Raw genomic sequence first — 6,617 nt, forward strand, 5'->3', positions numbered from 1 at the left:
TGCATCTCTCAAATGATCAGTGATGTTGAACATTCTTTCATCTGTTTATTCTATTTCTACTTCTTTGTCTGAGAAATGTCTGTTCATTTCAGATGCCCATTTTTGGATAGGGTCTTTAAATCTGGGAGGTTTGAATTTTTAAAGTTTTTCTATATTCTAGATAGTAGATCATATTCTAAAGAACAGCTGTTGAAAAATTTTTCGCACTTTGGGGTTGTCTCTTCACTTTGTTGGTTGTTTCTCTTGCTATGCAGAAACTTTTTAATAAGAAGACATCCCATTTGTTGATTGTGCTATCTCATAGGCAACTGAGGTTTTGTTCATAAAATCTTTTCCTATACTAATGTCTTCAAGAGTTCTACCTAACCTCTCTTCCAGCAAGTTTATTGTTTCTGTTTTAATATTTATACCTTTAATACATTTTATTTTTAGTTTAGTGAATGGTGAGAGATATATGTCTACCTTTAATCTTTAGCAAGTTGAAACTCGGTTTTTCTAGCACCAGTTATTAAACAGGCTATCTTTCCTCCAGTGAGGGTGTTTGGCTCCTTTGTCAAAGATGAGGTGGCTGAGTGTGTCTGGAGTTGTTTCTAATCTGTTCCACTGGTTTTCAGGTCTGTTTCTTTCCCTTACCATGCTGTTTTTATCACAGTAGCTTTGTAGTATAGTTTCAAAATGGGGATACCCCCATCCTTGTTACTCCCTATCTTGTCTTTGTTGCCTAGAGTTGCTCTTGCTATTCTAGATCTCTTCTTGCACCAAATGAATTTTGGGATTGTTTTCTCTCAAGGTCTGTGAAGTGTACTGCTGGGATTTCAATTGGATTGCATTGAATCTGTATAGCAGTTTTGGAAGTATGGACATTCTCACTATGTGGATTCTTCCTACCCAGGAGCAAGGGATATCTTTCCATGTTCTAACATCCTCTCCTCTCCTCTCCTCTTCTTTCTCTCTCTCTCTCTCTCTCAGGGTGCTATAGTTTTCAGAGTAAAGGTCTTTGATTTCTTTTGTTGAGGCCTAGGTATTTCAATATTTTGGACACTATTATGAAAGGAATTGTTTGTCCTGTTTCTCTCAGTGTACAGGAAGCTACTGATTTTTGTGTGTTGACCTTGTATCCAGCTCCTTTACTGAATTTCCTTATTAAGTCTAGAAGACTTTTGGTGGACTCTTGGGGTCTTCTAAATAGAGATTCGTGTCATCTGCAGATAAGTACAATTTGACTTCATTTCCTATTTTTATTCCTTTTATTTCTTTCTCTTGTCTAACTGCTGTGGCTAATGTTTCCAAAAATATATTGAACAGGATTGGTGATAGTGTACATCCCTGTATTGTTCCTGATTTTAGTGTGAAAAATTTCAGCTTTTGATCATTTAGTATGATGTTGGCTATTGGTTTTTTTTTTCTTTCATCAAATAAATCTTTATTGAATGCTTAATGTCTGCCAGGCTCTCTTCTTGGCTCTGGAGATATACTCATGAATAAAAAAACACAAAAGTACTCTGCCTTTGTGGAGCTTACACTCTAGATTGGTATAGGATCAGCAATATATTTACATGAATCCAGCTATATCTATTAGCAAAACTACACACATTTAAACCCTGTAATTATTAATACTAGAAACATCTACTGGTGATATGCAATTTTCTTATACATTGTACTTATTATTTTCATGATATATTCAGACCTACATATCCATCCACAGGAATTCAGACAATTAGAAGGAACTTTATTGGCAATTTAAGAGATTTAAAGGATTGCTTTGTGTGTGCTTAAGGTTGACCTTCAGCAGTCTTTAAAACCTAACCACCTTATAAGTTTTGACTCCACATCAAAATGAAATCTTTGCAATTGCTGGGCAAAAGAGAACCACTATAATGACGTGAGTATGAGAATAACAACATGATAAATTCATGTCTGGTCCACCTGTTCTGGTAACAAAGAACAAGATAGGGCACATCTACAATCAGTTCACAGTGAAATTCACATTAAGAATTTTAAGAAAAAAAAGAAGAAACAGTCCATGCCTCGTTTCCCATTTTTATTTATTTATTCATTTTTCCTCATTGAGTTTACTGATACATTTTAGGGTATACAGTACAGTTACATTTATTATTGGGATCTTGTACCTTTACATGACAGGTTTTGGTTCTCATTTTCCATTTTTTAAAAAGGTAACTAAAACAGTAAGACTGCAAAGTCATAAAAATTTATAAGCCATGCTTAATTATAAAATTTAAAAGAAAAATTCTTAACATACTGCATAGTATGACTAAATGTCTATCATTCTCATTTATTTTTCAAAGTATTTTTAAAATACCACAAAAATCATTTAAAAATTTTGCAATTTGACTTTATACATATATATATAAATACCAATATATAATACCAATAATATATATATATATATTAATACTAATTAGTTAACCCTGAAAACAACCTGCACTTATACAATATAAAAAATTATCCTTGATAATAAGTGACTATAAATATTCTATTACCATAAAGCTGCAAAGAGATTCATTCTCTTCAGAGCAAAGTTAGGAAATGAAAAATAATTATACCAGAGAGAAGCACCAAGGCAGAACTTTTTGCACTTATGGGGCCTGATTGGTTGACCTCTACCAATAAAGGACCAAAATAACCCTCATTTGTCCAAAACACACACACACACACACACACACACACACACACACACACAGATCTGGAAGCAGTGAAGAATGCCCATCAAAAAATACAATAATAAAAATCAATCATATTTGTTTTTAAATTATGTAACATTTGCAAAGTATATTCATATGTCACTTTTCTTCCTCATTAGTTCTCTTTATATAACTCAGACTGCCCCATTTTTGCTAATCTGTTGCCACACTAAAATAAATAAATATGCTGATTTATGTAGATTTGGCATAATGAATCCAAACCATTAGGAGCTAGATCCAGCAGCTCCAAAAACCTTACTTGCAATGATTTCAGCTAGTGAAACAAGATCCTTTATCTCTGTTAATTTCAAGAAGCTTAGCCAGATATCATGGGTGTGTCTTGTGTGCGTGCACGTGTATGTATGTACAAGTCTGCCAGAGCTATGTGACAGTGTGTGCAACACAGAGAGAGGCAAGTCATACAAACTAACTTACACAATGGTCTAACTAACCCCTCAAAGACTTGGGCAGCTAGACACTCACTGAATTAACTCCAAATAAACTTGAGGCTGAGCAATGCGGTAATTAGAGGATTTGTCACAATGAAGAATCAGTGACAGGTTTGGAAAGTGAAGATTAAAGCAGAATGCCTTGGCTCCTACATTCCTGTAACAATGGAGAACACAAAGCAGAAAAAGCCAATGTTCAGAAAGGGAGCAGGGTTGGGATCCCCTGACTCTGTGGCTGAGGACTTCAGCACTTCCCCAGAGGGCATCTGCAGTGGCCCTGCATGGCTTCCACCTTACCGAGTGAAAACCCATCTTACAGGTCCCAGAGCGTGCACCTGGGCATCCCTTCTCAAATCCTCTGGCTCCTTCAGTGCAGATAACATTTCTTCCAGAGGTTTGGCAAAAACCACAACTTTCTTTCTACTCCCAAATAGTCTCAGAAAGGGAGTTTTCGTATGACCTGTGGGGCCCTGAGTATGAGTAATGCCAACATGCTGTACACTACAGAATAGTAACATATGAAGTCAGGTAGTGTACTTTAAAATTCAAGCAATTTGCAGGTGATATTAGCCAGTTTGTATTTTTTCAGAAACATGTTTTACCAAGACAGTTTCTCTAACCAACATACAATGTATAGGGCAAAGAAGAATATACTATTGCTGGAATATGACAAAGATTTTTAAAGTTCAGTGTTAAGACTCTGCGAGCAAACGAGCTATATTACTTTTTTTATTTCTCATCCATGGCTTCCAGGTAAAAGAATGCTAAGATTCGTGTGAAGTTGGTTTCTTCTGTTCAACTTGTACAACAATCCTAGAGAGTTCCTAGCTGTCTGCCTCCCAAATTTGTAATCATAACTCTGGGCATGTCTATACAGTTCTTTAATTCACCTTCAAAATCCACAGCATTTTTAAAACAAAATTATACAGCTGCATTCTTTAAATGCCAGCCATGAAAAGAAAGAAAGAAAGAAGGAAGGAAGGAAGGAAAGAAAGAAGGAAAGAAAGAAGCAAAGAAAGAAAGAAAAGAAAGAAAAGAAAAGAAAAGAAAGAGAAAGAAAGAAAGAAAGAAAGAAAGAAACAAAGAAAGAAACAAAGAAAGAAACAAAGAAAGAAACTAGTTGGAGCTTATGTTTTGTTTTTTCCTGTGCTGAGGATGGATCCCTGGGCCTTCTGCATGGCCCACTCCCACTGGGCCACGCCCCACCAATCCTTTTCTAAAGGTGTGTTATTTATTCTGCTGAAGACATGCTTAGGACTGCCTTGAAAAGCCCTAAGTTGAGCTTTGTACAACATTCTATAGTTTTGTATTTTGTTCCTGCTGGATTCCTAAACTACCCTGTAGCAACCACCTCCTTCATGCACCCCCTCCCCCAAATGGGCATATCAGGCAGAGAGAAAAACATTTTTAATTCAGTGAACACCAAAATAGTAATCTAACTTGTTCAGACATGTAGCTGCTTCTCTTCTTCCCCCAAGAATTTATATTCTCTACAAAGTGGATATGAGGATCAAGTTAAAACCCACCATGTTTCAACTTAAATTCTGAAGGATCTGCACAGATATAGCATGACCTTAAATTTATACTAGCATTCATTTTTCAGTATTTTCTTTACATATCCTAAATAAGCTTCTGGGAACATAATATGTAGGGGCTGACTTTATAAGTTTTATATTATGCTGTGAAGTTCTACTGAATTTTCAGTTTGTCAGGTTTTACCTATTAGATCAATGTCATACAATTGCTACATGATGCATTGTATGGACACAAAGTATTTCAAATGCAAAACCCTTAGCTCTGTGTCATAAATAAATTTGGGTATAACCATAAGCCTTCCGCTTAGTCATCTCAGCAAAGATGGCCCATCTTTTCTGCGATCAGCAACCTTTCTTTGGCCAGGAGAACAGACATTCCCACAAGCTTAGCAAATGCTTCTGATGATAGGGATCACTTTTCTGAAACCTTAGAGGGAATTTCAGTACTTCCAGCATTTCCTAAATCTTCTGATGAGAGCAATTCCACTCCTTGAGCTGAGTTTCCTAAATTGTACACCTCTGTGAATGACATTATTCCTCCTTGCTCCACTAAAGGTGCCTGTAATACTCCAGCCAGCTGTTTGGCCAACTGCCTGTGGTACTGTGGGCCTGAGTCATAGGTTTCTCTGGTAACTGGGCTTATGCTTAGCAAGTAGGACTTAAACATGATGGTCTCATCTTCTGTAATGTCACCTTGCTTTTTAAAAATTTTATGAGGAATTGATTTTGATAATTCCACAATTTCTTTAGCCTGTCAAAAGAAAAGACTTGATCATTAACTTCCTGAGGTCTTCAAAGGCCTTAGAAGTATTTTTGTCAGTTTCTTTTCTTATTTCTTCAAGTTTCCTTTCAATACCTATAATTCCAACAGCTCTTACTCTTCCTGAGGTCCTCTCTTTGTTTTTAAAGTCTGGGAAACTGAAATATTCTCCTGTTCACATGTCTCACTGTCATTTCCTCTGACAGACAACTATAAAACTCAATCTGGCTATGTTCTTTGAAGAAGAGCTTGACATAAGAGTTTTTACTACTCTGAAATGGGCCAGGTTCTTTGTTAGGAGGAGCTGGATGCAGATGAACCACTATGTTGGCAATGATTTTTCTGATCTCTCAAATCAGTTGGTGTATACTAAGGAAGAGGATCCCAGCATCAAATTTTATCTTCTCACTGTCAGAGATGTGCACCCCACATTGCTGGATCACCAGGGTTTCACTGATCTCCAGGAGGCCGCTGGGCCACATGAAGCTGCCAGCTGTTGATTTTTCATAGATGGCTTTTATCAGATTGAAGCAGAGACCATCTATTTTCTGTAGGATTTTTATCATGAATGTGTGTTGGATTTTGTCGACTGATTTTTTCTGCATCTATTGAGATGATCGTATGATTTTTGTCCTTGGCTCTATTAATACAGTGTATTACATTTATTAAATTGCATATGCTGAACCATCTCTGCATGCCTAGGATGAATCCCACTTGGTCAGTGTGTATGATCTTTTTGAAGATCTTCTGCATTCTATTTGCTAGAATCTTATTAAGGATTTTTGCATCTATGTTCATTAGTGAGATTGGCATATAGTTCTGTTTTGTGGTTGGGTCTCTCTCTGCTTTGGGGATCAAGGTGATGCTTACTTCCAGGAATGAGTTTGGGAGTATTGCTTCCCTTTCAATTTCATTGAGGAGTTTAAATAGGAGTGGCAGTAGTTCCTCTCTAAATGTCTTGTAGAATTTGGCAGTGAAGCCCTTAGGGCCCAGGCTTTTCTTAGTTGATAAGTTTTAAATACATTTTCCATTTCAATGATTGATATTGGATATTTAGAATTTTTAGATCATCTTCATTCAACTTTGGTAATTCACATGAATCTAGGAATCTGGCCATTTCTTCTGATTTTCCATCATAAAGTTTCTTGAAATAGGTATTGATCCTCTGGAT

At 36.4% G+C, this 6,617-nt stretch overlaps 1 pseudogene; it reads right to left on the reverse strand.

The window, feature by feature from the left end:
- Window positions 1-4,942: 4,942 nt before the first annotated feature.
- Window positions 4,943-6,012, reverse strand: LOC104855334 (annotated as a pseudogene).
- Between the last annotated feature and the right edge of the window lie 605 nt (window positions 6,013-6,617).

The sequence above is a fragment of the Fukomys damarensis genome, unplaced genomic scaffold (genome assembly GCF_012274545.1).
Source record: "Fukomys damarensis isolate Sample0158 unplaced genomic scaffold, DMR_v1.0_HiC HiC_scaffold_9, whole genome shotgun sequence".
Taxonomy (NCBI): Eukaryota; Metazoa; Chordata; class Mammalia; order Rodentia; family Bathyergidae; genus Fukomys; species Fukomys damarensis.